Here is a 22050-nt window from a genome sequence, read left to right on the forward strand (position 1 = left end):
ATACAATCTTGTGAGGTAGTTTTACTCCTATTTTAGTGTGTATTCTAAATATCATTTGGGGCCTTCATTACTCTTGACTTCAAGTAAAATTAACTCCAAACCTCAAAATCTACTAAGTGTGGAAGTTAAAATTTCAACCCACATTTTCTGTGGCTTCCTCTGTCTCCTGGACTCTGCTTTCTCCCATGTGGCCTCTGTCCTCACAGCTGCAACCCTCATGTGTAATTTCGCTTTCTGTTCACTTTCCACAAACACATGCAAATTCACACACCAAGCTTCTTGCACAAAATATTTGTGAATATAGTAACTGTATTGCAGCTCTGGCAATTATAGGGATGGGGCTACATTGTACACTACGTCTTACTGGCTCCCTTCTCCCCCTTCTCAGTTTCTTCTTCCTTCCCCTCCAGAGAGCCCTTGGGAATTTTAAATTCTTCCTACTCATTTTATTTCAACTCTCACTGGCTACAACCCCAGTACTTGCTTAGCCAACTCCATCGAAGTCCTCAGCAGATCAAAGAGCATTCCATTTTAAAAGATATGCCCTCATTAGAAGGCAGTTGTGATTATAAATATGAAAATAAAAATCAACATTATGTATATATGGATGAGGAAACTGGGATTCAGAGAGGTGATGTTACTTTGCCAGGACTGAGCAACTAAAAAGTGCCAAGTTATAATCAGAAACAGGTCTGCCTGACTCTAAAGCCTGTATTCTTCCTACTATATAATAGAAATATCTCTACCTGGCTTGCAGGGAGAGAAGCCTAGAGAACGCCTAGAATACCTTACTCTGAATACCTAGAATAACTTACTCTCTATTTTCTCTTCCAATTTGCACCTGGCTGTTGACTTTCAGATTACTCAGTTGTTTTATCAACTGCTCCTAACGCATCTAGGTGTGAATGATGCAAATGCAGGTGCCCCAAAAAACCTATGGTCAATCTGATGCCCTGAGATTAAATCCATCCTCAATTTTCTGTCATTCTCTAGAGCACTGGTTCTTAATTGAGGATTTTGCCTCTGAGGGGATATGTGGCCACATCTGGACACATTTTTGGTTGTCACAATTGGAGGAGTGCTACTGGCATCTACTGGATAGAGGCCAGACACTTACTAAATATCTTACAGTGCACGGACAACTCCCATGACAAAGAATGATCTGGCCTAAAATATTGATAATGCCAAGGTTGAGGAGTTTACTCATTGCTCTAGGGAGTTCACCTCATTACAAAATATGTTAAACAACTATTTTCAGGCACAGGAATATGATCCATAAGAGAGAATAGAACAATCAAGCAGAGTCCTACTTTCTTGTCTATAATGCAAGGAGCGGGAACTCAAGCAGAGCACAGGACACACACCATGTTCAGGAGACAGACTGGAGTTTAGGAAAGCCAAAGTGAGTGGAATTTTTTGGACAAAGCACAGGAGCAGAGAGATATATTCAGGAAAATACCTTCAGAAAATTGCGTAGGGTTACCCTGGAGTTTGTTGCTGAATGCTAAGCCATACACACACATATTGTGAAATTCCGTGGGCCAAAGGGAAACTAACAGAGTGCTGTAAGCTGAAAAATTCACAGAGATCACACAAGGATACGAGACATTTGAGTTACAACTAGATAATGAAAAAGAAACACTATTCCCTAAGTTGAACACTCAGGGAATTCAATAGAGACCCAAGAAGGGACAAATCTTGTATTAGAGCTAAATAAACCCTGAAAGTAGTCTACAATAGATTTGTTTTAATAAAACTTGAAAACAAGACTCAAAAGTACGATAATCAGATGTCAGTGTTTTGGATTTTTTTGAATAAATACCCAGAAGTGGAATTGCTGGGTCAAAAGGTAATTAATATTTTTAATTTTTTGAGGAACCTCTAAATAGTTTTCCATAGTGGCCACACCAATTTGCAATCCCACCAACAGTGTATGAGGGTTCCATTTTCTCCACATCCTCACCAACACTTATTGTTTGTTGATTTATTGATGATGGCCATTCTAAAAGGAGTAAGGTAATATCTCATTATGGTTTGGATTTGCATTTATCTGATGATTAGTGATGAGCATCTTTTCATACGTCTATTGGCCACATATATGTCCTCTTTGAAGAAAAGTCTACTCAGGTCCAAAACACTAATTTGAAAAGATATATGCACACTTATGTTCATTGCAGCGTTATTTACAATAGCCAACATAGGGAACCAACCTAAGTGCCCATCAATAAACAATTGGATAAATTAGATGTGGTATATATTTACAATGAAATCTTACCATTTGCGACAACATGGATGGACCTAGAGGATATTATGCTAAATGAAATAACTCAGACTGAGAAAGACAAATGCTATACAGAGGTGTGACAATTAAGTTCGCGGGGAAAAAAAGTCCTAGAAAAAGTGCTACATACCTCGTTGCTGCATATCACTATGGTCACCTTTGAAGTACTCTCATTGGGAAGATATGCACTGATGCCAGCACCTAGTCCATCCTTCAAAGTAATTTTGGAATGGCCATCAGAGCTGTTGTCGTATTACCCTTGATGTCCTGGATGTCACCAAAATGTCTTCCTTTCAATATTTCCTTTATCTTTGGGTAAAGAAAGAAGTCATTGGGGGCCAGATCAGGTGAGTAGGGGTGGGGTGTTCCAATACAGTTATTTGTTTACTAGCTGAAAGCTCCCTCACAGACAGTGCTGTGTGAGCTGGTGCATTGTCTCGTGATGCAAGAGCCATGAATTGTCTGCAAAAAGTTAATGTTGCCTAACTCTTTCATGCAGCCTTTTCGGCACTTCCAAAGAGTAAACTTGGTTAATTGTTTGTACAGTTGGTACAAATTCATAATAAATAATCCCTCTGACATCGAAAAAAGGTTAGCAACATCATTGCAACAAGTTCTCGAACTTAATTGTTAGAGCTCAGATGATCTCAATTATATGTGGTACTTAAAGAACAAAATAAACAAACAAAATAGAAACAGACTCATAGATACAGAGAACAAACTGATGGTTGCCAGAGGGAAGAGGGGTTGGGGAGCTGGGTGAAAAGGTGCAGGAATTAAGAACTACAAAATCACTCATTCCACTGCTTCTATACGTTAAACCTGATTTGCTAGCACCCATCTGCCATACCTGTGATCCCACAAAATGTGATTATTACAGTGAATTCTTCTGGCAGTTGAAGCATTGTTTTCTTCTGGGATGTTTCCATGGTGTTCAATGTAGTTTTATGTAAAATATTAATACTTCACAATTAAATAGCTGTTCATTTTTAAGTGAATGCTTTATTGTTTTTTTTCCTTTTATTCATTTGCAAGACAAAGTAATACTTAGACGTTATCATTCACATCCCTCACACTGTGGACCCCCATCCCCCCATCCACTATCTCTCTGACATCGCACCGAGCCATCACATTTCCACTTTCTCCACTCCCAATGCTGTACTCCGCCTCTTGTAAGTATATACATAATTATACATACATATACATACAAAATTATAGTTGGCATTCATTATTGTTCAGCTTCAGGTGTACTTTGCAGTGATCAGGCATCTACATCTTCCCTGAGGTGGTCTCCCAAATGGGGCACGTGTCCATCAGATAACCTACAAAATCTTTACAACATTATTCATTATGTTCCCCAAATAAATGGTCAAAACCCTGTAGCCATCTTGTTGTTACCGACTGTTTTCTAATCCCCTCACCTTCCCCCTTATACCCACACCCCTGCCCATTTAACAACCCTCAGTTTTTCCTCTTTGTCTCTCAAACTGTTTCTGATTAGTTCATTCACTTATTCTCTTCTTTAGATTCCGCATATAACTGAGATCATATGGTACTTGTCTTTCTCTGTCTGACTTATTTCACTTAACATAATGTTTTCTAGGTCCATCCATGTTGTTGCAAATGGTAAGATTTCTTTCTTCTTTATGGCTGCAGACTACTCCATTGTATAAATGTACCAGAATTTCTTAATCCAGTCATCTACCGGTGGGCATTTCGGTTGTTTCCATGTCTTGGCTATTGTGTATAGTGCTGCAATAAACATAGGAGTGCTTAAAGATTTTTGAATTGGAGTTTTGGGTTTATCTGGATAGATACCTAGGAGTGGAATTACTGGATCATAGGGTAGTTCCATTTTGAGATGTTTGAGATACCTCCATGATGTTTTCCATAGTGGCTGCACCAATCTGCAATCCCACCAACAGTGCACAAGCGTTCCCTTTTCTCCACATCTGAGCCAGCATTTGTTGTTTGTTGATTTATTGATGATAGCCATTTTGACTGGGGTGAGGTGGTATCTCATTGTGGTTTTTATTTGCATTTCTCTGATGGTTAGTGAGGTTGAGCATTTCTTCATATATCTGTTTGCCATCTGTATGTCCTTTTTAGAAAAATGTCTCTTCATGTCCTTTGTCCATTTTTCAATTGGGTTCCTTGGGTTTTTTTTGAGTTGAGTTGAGTGTGTTTTTTATAAATTTATGATATTAACCCCTTATCAGATACATCATTGGCAAATGTCTTTTCCCATTCAGTAGGATCCCTTTTTGTTTTATTGATGATTTCCTTTGTGGTGAAAAAACTTTTTAGTTTGATGTAATCCCACATATTTATTTTTTCTCTTACTTCCCTCACACTAGGGGATATAGCAGTAAAAATCTTACTCTGGGTAATGTCTGTGAAGTTTCTTCCTATATTTTCTTCCAGGTATTTTCTGGTTTCAGATCTTACATTTAAGTCTTTAAGCCATTTTGAATTTATTTTTGTATATGGTGTAAGGAGGTAGTCCAGCTTCATTTTTTTGCATGTGTCTGTCCAGGTTTCCCAGCATGATTTATTGAATAGACTGTTTTTACCCCACCGTACATTCTTGCTTCCATTGTCATAGATTAAATGGCCATATAGACATGGATTTATTTCTGGACTCTCTATTCTGTTCCATTGATCTATGTGTCTGTTTTTATGCCGGTACCCTACTGTTTTGATTACTGTAGCCTTGTAGTATAATTTGAAGTCAGGTATTGTTATACTTCCCACTTTGTTCTTATTTCTCAAGATTGCTGAGGCTATCCGGGGTCTTTTATGGTCCCATATAAATTTTAAGATTATATGTTCTATTTCTGTGAAAAACGTCATTGGTAGTTTGATAGGAATTGCGTTGAATATGTATATTGCCTTAGGCCGTATGGACATTTTAACTATATTAATTCTTCCTATCCATGAACATGATATGTGTTTCCATCTATTTATATCTTCTTTCATTTCTTTCTTCAGTGTCTTATAATTTTCTGACTACAGATCTTTTACTTCTTTGGTTAAATTTATTCCCAGGTATTTTATAGTTTTTGGAGCAATTGTAAATGGGATTGCTTTTTTTTAAAATTTCTCCTTCTGATGTTTTATTATTGGTATATACAAATGCAACTGATTTCTGAATATTAATTTTGTATCCCTCTCTTTAATTAAATTCATCTATCAGCTCTAATAGTTTTTTGGTGGAGTCTTTAGGGTTCTCTCTATGTAGTATCATGTCATCTGCATATAATGATAATTTTACTTCCTCCTTACCAATTTGGATGCCTTTTATTTCTTTTTCCTGTCTGATGGCTGTGGCTAGAACTTCCAGCACTATGTTGAAAAGAAGTGGAGATAATGGGCAACCTTGCCTTGTTCCTGATCTTAGGGGGAATGATTTTAGCTTTTCCCCACTGAGTGTGATGTTAGCTGTGGGTTTGTCATATATGGCCTTTATTATGTTGAGATATGATTCCTCTCTTCCCACTTTCTTAAGGGTTTTTATCATAAATGGCTGCTGGATTTTATCAAATGCTTTTTCTGCATCTATTGATATGATCATGTGATTTTTATTTTTCATTTTGTTAATGTGGTGTATCACATTAATTGATTTGCGGATGTTGAACCACCCTTGCATACCAGAGATGAATCCCACTTTATCATGGTGTATGATCCTTTTAATGTATTGCTGAATTCTGTTCGCTAATACTTTGTTGAGGATATTTGCATCTATGTTGGTTAGAGATATCGGCCTGTAGTTTTCTTTTTCTGTGGTGTCTTTGTCTGCTTTTGGGATCAGGGTGATAGTGGCTTCATAATAAGTGTTTGGGAGTCTTCCCTCCTTCTGGATTTTTTGGAAGAGCTTGAGGAGAATAGGTGATAATTCTTTTTGGAACGTTTTCTAAAATTCACCTGTAAAGCCATCTGTCCAGTGCTTTTTTTTGTTGGGAGATTGTTGATTACTCATTCAATTTCCCTGATGGTAATCAGTCTATTCAGGTTTTCTGTTTCTTCTTGAGTTAGCCTTGGAAGGTTGTACGCCTCTAGAAAATTGTCCATTTCTTCCAGATTGTCAAATTTGTTTGCATATAGTTGCTCACAGTAATTTCTTAACAGTTTTTGTATTTCTGCGGTGTCTGTTGTCACTTCTCTTTCATTTCTGATTTTATTAATTTGGGTCCTCTCTCTCCTTTTTTTATTAGTCTGGCTAAAGGTTTGCCAATTTTGTTTATCTTCTCTAAGAACCAACTCTTGGATTCATTGATCTTTTGTATTGTTTTTCTGGTTTCTATTTCATTTATTTCTGCTCTGATCTTTATTATCTTCATCCTTGTGCTCCGTTTGGGCTTATTTTGCTGTTCTTTTTCCAGATCCCTTAAGTGTAAAGAGAAACTGTCAATTAGTGATATTTCTTGTTTCTTTAGGTAGGCCTGCAGTGCTATGAATTTCCCTCTTAGGACTGCTTCCGCGGCATCCCATAGATTTTGGGTCATCATGTTTTCATTTTCTTTTGTCTTGAGATATCTTTTGATTGCTTCCTTGATCTCCTGCTTCACCCATTCATTATTTAGTAATAAGTTATTCAGCCTCCATGAATTGGTGTGTCTTCCAGTTTTTTTCCTGTAATTCATTTCTAATGTCATAGCTGTGATCATAGAATACAATTGGCATGATTTCAATTTTCTTAAATTTATAAAGACTTGTTTTGTGGCCTAATAAATGGTCTATCTTGGAAAATGTTCTATGTGTGCTTGAGAAGAACGTGTATTTTGCAGCATTGGGTTGAAATGCTCTGAAAATATCGATTAAATCCAAGTGGTCCAATGTATCATTTAAGGCTGTTGTTTCCATATTGATTTTCTGTCTGGAAGACCTGTCCCTTGTTGTCAGAGGTGTGTTGAAGTCCCCTACTATGATAGTGTTACTGTTGATCTCTGTCTTTATGTCAGTCAGTACCTGTTTCATATATTTAGGTGCTCCTTTGTTGAGTGCATAGATGTTTACTAGGGTTATGTCCTCTTGTCGGATCAATTCCTTTGTTATTATATAATGCCTATCTTTATCTTTTAATATGTTCTTCATTTTAAAGTCTCTTTTGTCAGATATAAGTATTGCAACTTCAGCTTTTATCTCATTTCCATTTGCATGAAATATCTTACTCCAACCCTTCACTTTCAGCCTGCATGTGTCTTTTGATCTGAGGTGAGTCTCTTGTATACAGCATACACAAGGGTCTTGCTTTCTTATCCACTCATCTACCCTATGTCTCTTGATTGAAGCATTTAATCCGTTTACATTTAAAGTGATTATTGATAGTTACATAGTTATTGCCATTTTTAAATCTGTAGTTAGATTGTTTTCATCTTTCTTCTATTTATAGAAGTCCTTTTAGTATTTCTTGCAATGCTGGCTTGGTGGTAATAAATTCCTTCAGTTTGTTCTTTTCTGGGAAGCTCTTTATCTCTCCATCAACTTTAAATGATAGCCTTGCTGGATAAAGCAATCTAGGTTGTAGGCTTTTGGGTTCCATCACTTTGAGTATCTCCTGCCATTCCCTCCTAGCCTTCAATGTTTCTGTGGAAAAGTCATTTGATAGTCTTATGGGAGTTCCCTTGTATGTAACCCTCTGTCTTTCACTTGCCGCTTTTAGGATTCTCTCTTTGTCTTTAAGCTTTGCCATTTTAACTATAACGTATCCTGGTGTGGACCTGTTTGGCTTTATCCTGGTCGGAACTCTCTGCACTTCCTGGGCTTGTATGATGGTTTCCTTCATCAGGTTAGGGAAGTTTTCAGACATTATTACTTCAAATATATTCTCAATCCCTTGCTTCCTCTCTTCACCTTCTGATATTCCTATGATGCGCATATTGTTGCACTTGATGTTATCCCAGAGGTCTCTTAAACCATCTTCATAGTTTTTTATTCTTTTTTCTTTCTGTTGTTCTGTTTGGGTGATCTCTGCTAACTTGTCTTTTAAGTCGCTGATTCAATCCTCTGCTTCCTCTGACCTGCTGGTAATTCCTTCAAGTGAGTTCTTAATTTTGGTAATTGTGTTCTTTCGTTCTAACTGGTTGTTCGTTATGATTTCTACATCCTTCTTTATGTCTTTTCTAAGCTCCTTAAACATTCATATCACCAGTGTTCTGAACTCTGTCTCTGATAGGTTGGTTACCTCTGCTTCATTTGGTTCCAGTTGTGGAGGTTTCTTCTGTTCTTTTATTTGGGACATGTTTCTTTGTTTCCCCATTCTGGCTGACTCTCTGGGTTTGCTTTGATGTACTAGGTAGATCCCCTAGAGTTCTTAGTTCTCGCTGGGTTATCTTATGTAGTATGTGTCCTTTATATTTGACTTGCACTACTTTGTTCTCCTCTGTGTGTGCTCCAAATGTGACTCTTGTGTTGTGTATATTGTCCTGTTAAAGAAGATCTTTATTTGCTTTTCACTTTTGAGTAGGTGGGGTTAACTCCTAGGGTGACTAGTTGTGAGACTTTGCTCTGCCCACCGCAGGTTGTTCTGCTGCATGAGGATTGACCACTTAAATGTGGTTTGGCCTCTATGGGCTCTTGTGCCTGCAGAGAATTCCCTCTGGGTGTGTGACTTGTAGGTCAAACATGGTAGTACTCTGGTTTGGTCTGGAGTTGGCGTCTGGAAATGTTGAATCTTGTGCCTCTTAAGCTGAGCCCTTGTAGGGCAATTTCAGGACAAAGCAAATCACCAAGCACAACAACAATAGCAACAAAGAAAAATATCAAATACATTCATATTTAAAAATACCCAGTAACCCCCACTCAACACAGGCAAAGATATCAATGATATAAAGACAAAACAAAAGAAAACAAAACAAAGCAAAACATATAGGAGCATCAGTCTTGGCTTAAGCCCACCAAGTAATCTCCAGGTTGTCTTCTGCAGTACCAAAGAGACCCCTGCCTATTATGCAGGCAGAACCGGTCACTTGGTGCCCAGAGTGACTTTGGGACTGTAGATTTAAATGCGTGGGGTTGGGGTGTCTGGATGATAGTTTTTAGAAAGTCAGTGCAGTTTCTGCCTTTGCCTGCACATATGCACACTGAGAGTAGCAACACCAGCCTTGTGTCCAGTACTCCTGAGTCTTAGGGCACTTCTTCTGTGTGTGTGTGGTGGGGAGCAGGCGGGAGATTTCTAAGCTGCTGAAAGCCTGGAGCTGCGTCTGCCGCTTACTGCTGATCTCTGGGAGTGCATCTGCAGTTGCACTTGCCCCACCCTAGGCAGGCCAGAAAGGGTGGGGCCTGGGGATGGAGGGGTTTTCTGTCTCCCAGCCCAGCTGTGTCACACTCCTCCCGCAGGCCAGAAAAGGTGGTGGCTGGCGGTGGAGGGATCTCATCCCTCCTAGCCCAGCCAAAATCACACTCTTCCCAGCCCCTTCCCTGGGTCAGAGTTGCCTGTCAGTCCTCCCAGCGCCTGAGCACAGACGCCCCTCTGTGATCTGACACTACTCCTCAGTTCAGGGGCCAGTTTAAGTCTCTGGAAGGGTGGGGGTAGGATTGGAAGAGCTGGGGGAGGGGCCCAGGTATGGAGTCTGTGTTGTTTGTCCGCCCTAGGGCCCACCAAGCTGCCCCCCAGGAGGGAGCGATCAGCTGTGGGACGCAGGGAAAGAGCCCAGCTCCTGGCTTTTGTGTTCTCTGTTCCGCCCTGGGGTCTCGTGTGTCTTTGGAGCTGCGGGTGCCCGCCGCGTTACCACCGCCGCCACCGCCACTGGTCATGATTCCACTGCTGGACTGCGCGTTTCCACTCAGCTCCCTTTCTTCTTCCCCTGCTCGCCCAATTTGCGCACCTTCAAGTAATCCTTCCACGAGTCTCTTAGCTGTTCTGCCTGATGAGCAAAGAGTTCTTTGATGGGTTATATGTCCCATTTGTAATAAGATCCAGAAGAGAACTCAGAAAGTGTGCCCCGCTGCTGCCATTCCTATGACGTCACTATTGTTTTTTAAGGTTCTTGATTTATCCACTCTTATCATTTGTACACTATAATTAGCTCAGTTCATTAACAACTTTGTGAACATTTTTAAGTACTTTCTGTATGTCAGGAAGACCTAATAGCAACAACAATAATAAATGCTTAAATAGAAAAGAAAAAAGAAAAAAATGCAAATTGGTAGTTATGAAATAGTCTTGGGATGTAAAGTACATCATTGAGAATATCATCAATAATGTTGCAACTACTATGTATAGTCCCTGGTGGGTACTAGACTAATGAGGGGGATCACAGCATAAATTATATAAATGTGTAACCATTATGCTGTACACCTGAAACTAACATAAAGTAAAATTGAATGTCAGTTGTGACTGAAAAAAAATAATTAAAAAAAAACCCACTCAGCTGCCAGTAACATAACTGCCTACCAGATTAATGCTAGCATTCTTTAAAGGAAGACAACAGGTCCAGACACTCAACGACATAGCCTTCTCAATACAAAAATTGTTAGACTTTCAAAAAAAAAGAACTCCACAATTAAAAGAAGACAGTTAATAGAAATAAAACTCAAAATGACAGAGGTGATTAAATTAGTAACTAATACCTTTATTTAAAAAAATTTTTGTTTTTGATTACATCATAAAAATGGCGGCATGAGGTTAGCCTCTTGAAATCTCCCCTAGAATTTACAACAAATTGAACAACTATAATTCCACAAAAGATTCCCTGTGCAGCAGACAGGCAAGACTAAGAAGTGCGCAACTGGAATCATCTAAAAGTGGGCAAATTGGGCAAGCAGGGGAGGACAGAAGCAGAAAGTGCTGAGATGTGGGCCGCGTGGATGCAGGAGCAGACCTAGCTTGGAGCTCCGAGCTCACTGCATTCCAGAGCTATGGCAGTCACAAGACAGAGAAGAATTTGGAGTGCTGGCACTCGCATTATGGCCAACAGTCCCGCCTGAGGGATTAGCATACAACACAGCTGAACCCAACGCTCACAGCAGACACCTCGGAGCAAAGATTAAGGGAAGAAGGGTTTAACCAACAGTTTAATCTCTCCTTGCTGAGCAGAGGACAGAAGGCTTAGGTACTGAGCCTAGCCGCCCCTCTCTACCCTCCCAGAGCTTGTCCTGCCCCCACCTGCCCAGTGCTAGAAGCAGAAAGGTAACAGATTTAAAGAACAGAATATTTGCAGTCCTGAGAACTGTGGCCCGCAGGCGAAGACTTGCTGCCCAACTAGTTCCAGTGCATGGGAAGGAGCTTTGGGTGCAGGAGTGACTGTGGTGGTGGTCATTGCCATTGCTCACAGCCACCTCTCACAACCCACCCCACCCCCGTCTCCACCTATCTAGGTGGATCCCTGCAGGAGTAAACAGAACTGCTGAAACACACAGGCTCTGAATCTGGTGCAAGAAGAGCTTTAGAACTTCAGAAGTTCTCCACATCCCCCCATGGAGGCAGGGACCTGTGACTCAGGTGACCTGTTCACAGAGAAGAAGCCCGCCTTCCAGGGAATCCCCCCATTGGGTGAGAAGCCAGAACAGCACAGAGAAAATATAACTGCAGCATGAGAGAGAATTAAAGGCTGCAATTGGAAAGAAAATAAAGCATTCTACCAACACCTACTGGAAAGCAAAGGAATGACCTCTTCCTACCAAGGAATTGCAGAACCCATTCCTGTAGAAGACAAATAACAATTCACTAATTGCCATGAATAACCAAGGTAACAAGGAAAGTCAGAAAGAAAATGAAAAGTCTCCAGATAATGAACTTGAAGACATGGAAACATGTGAAAAATGACAGAGAATTCAAGATTGCAGTTCTGAAATAACTCAACAAGATGCAAGAAAACACAGGCAATTTAATGAACTCAGAAACACAATCAAATAACAAAATGAACATTTTACCAAAGAGATTTAAATTTTAAAACAGAACCAAATAGAATTTCTGGAGATTAAGAACTCAATAAAAGAAATGAGGAATGAAATAGCCAGTTTAGGTAGTAGAGTTGACCAGATGGAGGAAAGAATTAGTGACATCAAAGATAGAAATCTGGAAGTGACACAGATGAAAAAAGAGAGAGACTTGAGACCTAAAAGAAATGAAAGAACTCTAAAAGAACTTTCTGACTCCATCAGAAAGAGCAATATAAGAATAATGGACATATCAGAAGGAGAAGAAAGGGAGAAGGGAACAGAGTATATTCAAACAAATAGTCAATGAGAACTTCCCAAACTTGTGGAAAGAGCTGTATCCTCAAATCCAAGAAGCAAATAGAACACCTAATTACCTCAATCCCAACAGACCTTCTCCAAGGCACATTGTATCGAAGCTGTCAAAAATCAACGACAAAGATGTGTATATTTTTTTATTAGTTTCAGGCAAAAAAATCAATGACAAAGAAAGAATCCTCAAGGAAGCCAGGGAAAAGACGACAGTAACCTACAAAGGATAGCCCATTAGATATAATCAGCTTTTTCGGCAGAAACTCTACAAGCCAGGAGGGAGTGGACTCAAATATTCAAACTATTGAAAGAGAGAAATTATGAGCCAAGAATAATACATCCAGCAAATACATCCTTTTGCTATGAAGGAGGAATAAGGACCTTTCCAGACATACAGAAGCTGAGGGAATTTTCTAACACAGGACCTGCACTACAAGAAATACTGAAGGCCAGAGACGGATCAAAATGGCGGCGTGAGGTGAGCCTCTGTAAAGCTCTCCTGGAATTTACAACTAATCGGACAACAATGATTCCACAAAGGACTCCCTGCACAGCAGACAGGCAAGACGAAGAGGCCCACTACTGAATTCACCTCCAGGTGGGTGAATCGCGGGAGCGGGGGAGGAGGGAAGGGAGAAGTGCGGGACGGAGCCCCGCGGGCGCAGGACAAAGACCTAGCTCAGTGCTCCGAGCTCGCTGAATCCCGGAACTACCGCAACTGCGGGAGAGGGAAGGACTCGGACTGCTAGGGCTCCGCTTACGGCCCACAGGGCTGGGGGAGCAGCATATAGCACAGCTGAACCCAACGTTCACGGCAGACCTCGGAGAAAAGACTGAGGGAAGAAGGCTGAAAACTGTGGTTAAGCCCTCAATGCCGAGCGGAGAACGGAAGCCTTAGGCAAAGAGACTAGCAGCCCCTCCCTACCCTCCCAGAGCTCGCCCCACCCCCACCTGCCTGGTGCTAGAAGCGATAAACTAGTAGTGTCAGATCACAAGGACAAGATCTTTGCTGTTCTGAGAACTGTGGACCGCAGAAACAGATTCGCAGCCCAACTAGTTACGGCAAAGGGGAGGGAGCTGTGGAAGCAGGACTGGCTGTGGTGGTGGTCGCCGCCATTGCTCTGGGCCACCTCTCACAACTCACCCCGCCCCTGACCCCACCTATCTCGGCGGATCCCTGCAGGAGTAAACAGAACTGCTGAAACATACGGGCTCTGAATCTGGTGCAGAAAGAGCTTTGGAACTTCAAAAGCTCTCCGCACCCCCACAGGGACGTGACGCCCTATGATCCAGGTGAACTGTTAACAGAGGAGAGGCCCGTCTCCCAGGGAATACCCCCATTGTGTGAGAAGCTGGAAAAGTGCAGAGAAAGTATAGCACTACTGTGTCAGAGAGACCTCTTCCTATCAACCTGTTGAAGAAGCCACTCCTGTAGATGTCTAGGAAGAGAAATAATAAATCAGTAATTGCCATGAATAACCAAGGCAACAAGACAGCTCAAAAACAAAGTGAAAAGTCTCCAGAAAAGGAACTTAGAGATATGGAAATATGTGACTTAAATGATAGAGAATTCAAGATTGCAGTTCTGAAAAACCTCAAAGAGATGCAAGAAAACACAGAAAGGCAATTTAATGAACTCAGAAACGCAATCAAAGAACAACATGAGCATTTTACGAAAGAGATTGAAATTTTAAAAAAGAACCAAATGGAATTTCTGGAGATTAAGAACTCAATAGAAGAAATTAAGAATGAAATAACCAGCTTAGGTAGTAGAGTTGACCAGATGGAAGAAAGAATCAGTGACATCGAAGATAGAAACCTGGAAATTACACAGATGGAAGAAGAAAGAGACTTGAGACTTAAAAGAAACGAAAGAACTCTACAAGAACTTTCTGACTCCATCAGAAAGAGCAATATAAGAATAATGGGCACACCAGAAAGAGAAGAAAGAGAGAAGGGAACAGAGAATATACTCAAAGAAATTGTCAATGAGAACTTCCCAAATTTGTGGACAGAACTGGATCCTCGAATCCAAGAAGCAAATAGAACACCTAATTACCTCAATCCCAAGAGGCCTTCTCCAAGACACATTGTATTCAAGCTGTCTAAAATTAACTCCAAAGAAAGAATCCTCAAGGCAGCCAGGGAAAAGAAGACGGTAACCTACAAAGGAAAGCCCATTAGATTATCGTCCGATTTTTCAGCAGAAACTCTACAAGCCAGGAGGGAGTGGAACCAAATATTCAAACTATTGAAAGAGAGAAATCATGAGCCAAGAATAATATATCCAGCAAAGGTATCCTTTAGATATGAAGGAGGAATAAAGACCTTTCCAGACATACAGAAGCTGAGAAAATTTTCTAATACAAGACCTGCACTACAAGAAATACTAAAGGAGGCTATTAGACCACCATCAACAGGGACAATTTGTGGCAACCGAAACATAAAAAGGGGGAGCGTAAAGGCCTGAACCGGAATATAGGAATGGAGAAAGTAAGTGTGCTGAAGAAAATGGAATACTCTAAATATCAAACTTTCTTTTACATAATCTTAAGGGTAACCACTCAAAAAAAATCCAGAACTGAAATATATACTGTAATAAAAGAAGAAACAGAGGGAAACATCATAGAATACCACCACACAGAAATAATAGACAACAACAAAAAGGCAAAGAAACAATGGAGACATAGTCTTACCAGAAAACTAAAGATAGAATGACAGGAAAACCTCACGTATCAATAATCACCCTAAATGTAAATGGACTGAACTCACCAATAAAAAGGCACAGAGTAGCAGATTGGATCAAAAAACTAAACCCAACCATATGCTGTCTCCAAGAGACACATCTCAGCTACAAGGACAAGCATAGACTCAAAGTGAAAGGGTGGAAATTGGCACTCCAAGCAAATGGTACCCAGAGAAAATCAGGTGTAGCCATAATGATATCAGATGAAACAGACTTCAGGGTGAAAAAGATAACAAGAGACAAAGATGGACATTTCATAATGGTAAAGGGGACTATACAACAAGAAGACATAACAGTCATCAATATTTATGCCCCCAATCAGGGAGCACCAAAATACACCAGCAACTACTAACAGAACTAAAGGGAGAAATTGACCAAAACACAATTATACTAGGGAACTTAAATACATCATTGACAGCTATGGATAGATCATCCAAACAGAAAATAAATAACGAAATTGCAGCCCTAAATGACACATTAAATGAAATGGACATCATTGACATATATAGAGCACTTCATCCTAAAACATCAGACTATACATTCTTTTCGAGTGTACATGGAACATTCTCAAGGATAGACCATATATTGGGACATAAAAGCAGCCTCAGCAAATTTAAGAAGATTGAAATCATACCAAGCATATTCTCTGATCACAAGGCTTTGAAATTGGATATCAACTGCGAAAAGAAAGCAAAAAGAAACACAAATACATGGAGATTAAACAACATACTTTTAAAGAACGACTGGGTCAAAGAAGAAATTAGAGGAGAGATCAAAAGATATATAGAAACAAATGACAATGAAAATACATCCTACCAAAATTTTTGGGATGCGGCGAAAGCAGTTATAAGAGGGAAATTTATATCATTACAGGCCTATCTCAAGAAACAAGAAAAATCCCAAATAAACAACCTCATGTTACACCTCAAAGAACTAGAAAAAGAAGAACAAGTGAAACCGAAAGTCAGCCGAAGAAAGGAAATAACAAAAAACAGAGCAGAGCTAAATGAAATAGAGAACAAAAAGACAATAGAAAAAATTAATGTGACAAAGAGCTGGTTCTTTGAAAAAATTAATAAAATCGACAAACCCTTGGCTAGACTCACTAAGATAAAAAGAGAGAAGACACTAATTAACAAAATCAGAAATGAGAAAGGGGAAGTTATCACGGACACCACAGAAATACAAAGGATCATCCAAGAATACTATGAAGGACGATATGCCACCAAATTTAATAACCTAGAAGAAATGGACAAGTTCTTAGAAACATATAGCCTTCCAAGGCTGAACCATGAAGAACTGGAAAACCTAAACAGACCGATCACCAGTAAAGACATTGAATCAGTAATCCAAAACCTTCCGAAAAGCAAAAGTCCGGGACCATATGGCTTCACTAGTGAATTCTACCAAACCTTCAAACAGGATCTAATACCAATCCTGCTCAAACTCTTCCAAAAAATTGAAGAAGAGTCAGTACTCCCTAACTCATTTTATGAGGCCAACATTACCCTGATACCAAAACCTGGTAAGGACAACACAAAAAAAGAAAACTACAGACCTATATCTCTGATGAATACTGATGCAAAAATCCTAAACAAAATTTTAGCAAATCAAATACAACAATGCATTTAAAAGATTATTCATCATGACCAAGTGGGGTTCATCCCTGGGGCACAAGGATGCTTCAACATCCGCAAATCCATCAATGTGATACATCACATAAACAAAATAAAGGACCAAAATCATATGATTATATCAATTGATGCAGAAAAAGCATTTGACAAGATACAACATCCATTTATCATTAAAACACTTAATAAAATAGGTATAGAAGGAAAATACCTTAACATAATAAAGACCATCTATGACAAGCCCTCAGCTAATCTCATAATTAATGGTGAAAAACTGAAGCCCTTTGCTCTATGTTCAGGAACACGACAGGGCTGTCCCCTATCACCTCTGCTTTTCAACATAGTGTTGGAAGTCCTTGCCAGAGCCATCAGGCAAGAGAAAGAAATAAAAGGCATCCAAATTGGGAATGAAGAAGTTAAAATATCACTCTTTGCAGATGATATGATGCTATATATAGAAAACCCTAAAGACTCCACCAAAAAGCTGTTAGAAACAATCAATGAATACAGTAAAGTTGCTGGCTACAAAATCAACGTACAAAAGTCCATTGCATTCCTATATACTAACAATGAAATCTCAGAAAAAGAAATACAAAAAACAATTCCCTTTGCAATTGCAGCAAAAAGAATAAAATACCTAGGAATAAATTTAACCAAGGATGTGAAGGATTTATATGCTGAAAACTATAAGACATTTTTGAAAGAAATTGAAGATGACACAAAGAAATGGAAGGACATTCCGTGCTCATGGCTTGGAAGAATCAACATAGTTAAAATGGCCATATTACCCAAAGCAATATACAGATTTAATGCAATCCCCATCAAAATCCCAATGGCATTTTTTAAAGAAATAGAACAAAAAATCATCAGATTTGTTTGGAACCACAAAAGACCCCGAATAGCCAAAGCAATCTTAAGAAAGAAGAACAGTGCTGGAGGTATCACACTGCCTGACTTTAGCTTGTACTACAGGGCTACAATAATCAAAACAGCATGGTATTGGCGGAAAAACAGACACATAGACCAATGGAATAGAATTGAGAACCCAGAAATAAAACCACATAAATATGGACAGATAATTTTTGACAAAGAAGCTAAAAACATACAATGGAGAAAAGACAGCCTCTTCAATAAATGGTGCTGGGAGAATTGGATAGCCACGTGCAAAAAAATGAAACTGGACTGTTATCTGTCACCATGTACCAAAATTAATTCAAAATGGATCAAAGACTTAAGCATAAGACCTGACACAATAAACTGCATAGAAGAAAACATAGGTACTAAACTTATGGACCTTGGGTTCAAAGAGCATTTTATGAATTTGACTCCAAAGGCAATGGAAGTAAAAGATAAAATAAACAAATGGGACTATATGAAACTTAAAAGCTTCTGCACAGCAAAAGAAACCATCGACAAAATAAAGAGGCTACCGACTGAATGGGAGAAGATTTTTGCAAATAGTTCCTCCGATAAGGGTCTAATATCCAAAATATACAAGGAACTCATGAAACTCAACAACAAAAAAAGGAACAACCCAATTGAAAAATGGGCAGAGGACCTAAAGAGGCATTTCTCTAAAGAGGACTTACAAATGGCAAATAGACATATGAAAAAATGCTCAACATCACTAATCATCAGAGAAATGCAAATAAAAACCACAATGAGATATCACCTCACCCCAGTCAGAATGGCTATCATCAACAAGACAAATAGCAACAAGTGTTGGAGAGGCTGTGGAGAAAAAGGAACCCTCATACACTGTTGGTGGGAATGCAGACTGGTGCAGCCGCTATGGAAGGCAGTGTGGAGGTTCCTCAAGAAATTACGAATAGAATTACCATATGACCCAGCAATCGCTCTCCTGCGTATCTACCCCAAAAATATAAAAGCATTTCTCTATAGAGACACGTGTACTCCAATGTTTATTGCAGCTTTGTTTACGGTGGCCAAGACATGGAAACAACCAAAATGTCCTTCGATAGATGAATGGATAAAGAAGTTGTGGTATATATACACAATGGAATACTACTCGGCATTAAGAAAAGATGATATAGGAACATTTCTGACAACATGGATGGATCTTGAGAATATAATGCTAAGCGAAATAATTCAGACAGAAAAAGCGCAGAACCCTATGATTTCACTGATATGTGGTATATAAACCAAAAACAAGACAAACAAATGAGAAACAAGAACTCATAGACACAGACATATTTTAGTGGTTACCAGAGGGTAAGGGGGGTGGGGGGAGGGAGATGAGGGTAAGGGGGATGAAATATATGGTGATGGAAGGAGAACTGACTCTGGGTGGTGAACACACAATGGGATTTATTGATGATGTAATACGGAATTGTACACCTGAAATTATGTAATTTCATTAACAATTGTCACCCCAATAAATAAATTAAAAAAAAAAAAAGAAATACTGAAGGAGGCTATTCGACCTGAAACAAAAAAAGCAACAGAATACAAAAGCACGAGTAGTATTACAAACAGACAGAAGCAGGAAATGGCAACTCTTAAACCAAATAGAACACTATGCACTTAAACATAACATACAGGGTAAAGAAGGAAAAAAAAATACTTAAAAAAAGAGGAAAAAGACGACTTGCTACTGCAGTGCAGAAATCAACTCACAGCGTAAATAGGGATAATTTGCCACAACAAAAACATAAAAGGGGAGAGAGTAAATGAGTAAAGGTCTAAATTAGCACAAGGGAATGGAGAAAGTAAGCATACTGAAGAAAATGGAATACTCAAAATATGAAACTCTCCTTTACATAAACTTAATGGTAACTACTCAAAAAAATCCAGAACTGAAATATATAACATAAAAAAAGAAGAAATAGAGGGAAAAATCAGAATATCACCACACTATAACAACAGACAACAACAAATAGGCAAAAAAACAAGGGAGACACCATCCTACCAGAAAACCAGAGACAGAATGATAGGAAATTCTCATATATGAATAATCACCCTAAATGTAAATGGTCTGAATTCACCAATAAATAGGCACAGAGTAGCAGATTGGATCAAAAAGTAAACCTAACCATATGCAAGAGACACAGCTCAGCTACATGGACAAATACAGAGTCAAAGTGAAAGGTTGGAAACTGATACTCCAAGCAAATTGTATTCAGAGAAAAGCAGTGTACCCATTCTGATATGAAATGAAACAGACTTCAGGATAAAAAAGGTAACAAGAGACAAAGATTGACGTTTCATAATGATAAAGGGGACTATACAACAAGAAGACATAACAGTCATCAACATTTATGCCCCCAATCAGGGAGCACAGAAATATTACAATTAATTTACCAAAAAAATTTGTGTTTTCCAATTATAATTACATACACTATTATGTTAATTTCAGGTGTACAACATAGTGATTAGACATTTATATAACTAACAAGGTGCCCGCTCTGATAAATCTAGTACCTATCAACATCATACATACTAATTACAGTATTATTGACTGTATTTCTTATGCTATACTTTATATCCCCATGACTATTTTGTAACTCCCATCTGAAATTCTTAATTCCTTCCCCTTTTCACCCTACCCCCCAACTCTGTCCCATCTGGCAACCCTCAAAATGTTCTCTATGTATATGAGTCTGTGTCTGTTTTGTTTGTTTTGTTGTTTAGATTCCACATATAACTGAAATCATGTGGCATTTGTCTTTCTCTGTCTTACTTCACTCAGCATAATAACCACTAGGTCCATCCACATTGTTGCAGATGGAAAGATTTGATTTTTTTATGGCTGAGTAATATTCTGTTGTATTTATATGCTGTTTTTCCAAAAATCAGACCTAGCCAGACAATCAGTTCTAATGAGTATTTTGGAGCAAAATTAATATAAGACCCAGTCTTTTATATTATATTATGTTATGTTATGTTATGTTATATTATATTATTAGTTATGTTATGTTGTGTTGTATTATATGATATGATATGATATGATATTATAAAGACCCGATCTTATATTACAATAAAATAAAACCAGGTCTTATATTAATTTTTGCTCCAAAATGTACATTAGAGCTGATTGTCCAGCTAGGTCTTATTTTCGGTGAAACACGAATTTGGTTGTGAGGAAAGGTACCACCTTTACTTTATCCACTCATCCATAGATGGGCACCCAGGCTGCCTCCATATCTTGGCTATTGTAAACAATCCTGCAACGAACATATGGATGCACATGTCCCTTCAAAGGAGAGTTTTGGGTTTCTGCAGATAAATACCCAGAAGTAGTATTACTGGATCCTTCTTTTTCTCTTGTTATGACCTTTGTTTCAAAGTCTATTTTGTCAGGAGTAAGTATTGCTGCCTCAGGTTTTTCTTTCCATTTTCATGAAATTACATTCTGTCTGTGTGTGTCTTTCAATCTGAAGTGCGTCTCATGTAGGCAGCATACATAAGGGTCTTTTTTCTTATTCATTCAGTCACCCCGTCTTTTGATTGCAGAATTTAATCCATTTACATTTAAAGTAATTGTTGATAGATGTAGTTATTGTCATTTTATTAGTCATATTTTTATCTCTTCTTTTCTATTTCTTCTAAAGAAATCCCTTTAACATTTCTTGTAGTACAGATTTGCTGGTGATGAAATCCTTTAGCTTTTTCGTGTCTGAGAAGCTCTTTATCTGTCCTTTGATTCTAAATGATAGTTTTGCTGCATAGAATAATCTTGGCTGTAGGTCCTTGCTTTTCATCACTTTGAATATTTCACGCCTGTCCCTTTTGGTCTGTAAAGTTTCTGTTAAGAAATCAGCTGACACTTTTATGAGCGCTCCCTTGTAGGTAACTACTTTTAAGATTATTTATTTGTCTTTAACCTTTGGCATTTTAATTATGATGTGTTATGGTGTGGACCTGTTTGGATTCATCTTCTTTGGGACTCTGCACTTCCTGGGCTTGTATGTCCATTTCCTTCACCAGGTTAGGGAAGTTTTCCATCATTCCTTCAGATAAGCTTTCAATTACTTGCTCTCTCTATTCAACTTTTGGTACCCCTATGATGCAAATGTAGGTAAAATTGATGTTATCCCAGAAGCCCCTTTAACTATGCTCACTTTTTTAGATTCTTTATTCTTTTTGCTGTTCTGGTTGGGTGTTTTCTGCTACCTTATCTTTCAAATTGCTGATTCGATTCTCTCCTTTATCTAATCTACTGGTGATTCCCTTTAACATAT

Source organism: Rhinolophus hipposideros, assembly GCF_964194185.1.
Source record: "Rhinolophus hipposideros genome assembly, chromosome: X".
NCBI lineage: Eukaryota > Metazoa > Chordata > Mammalia > Chiroptera > Rhinolophidae > Rhinolophus > Rhinolophus hipposideros.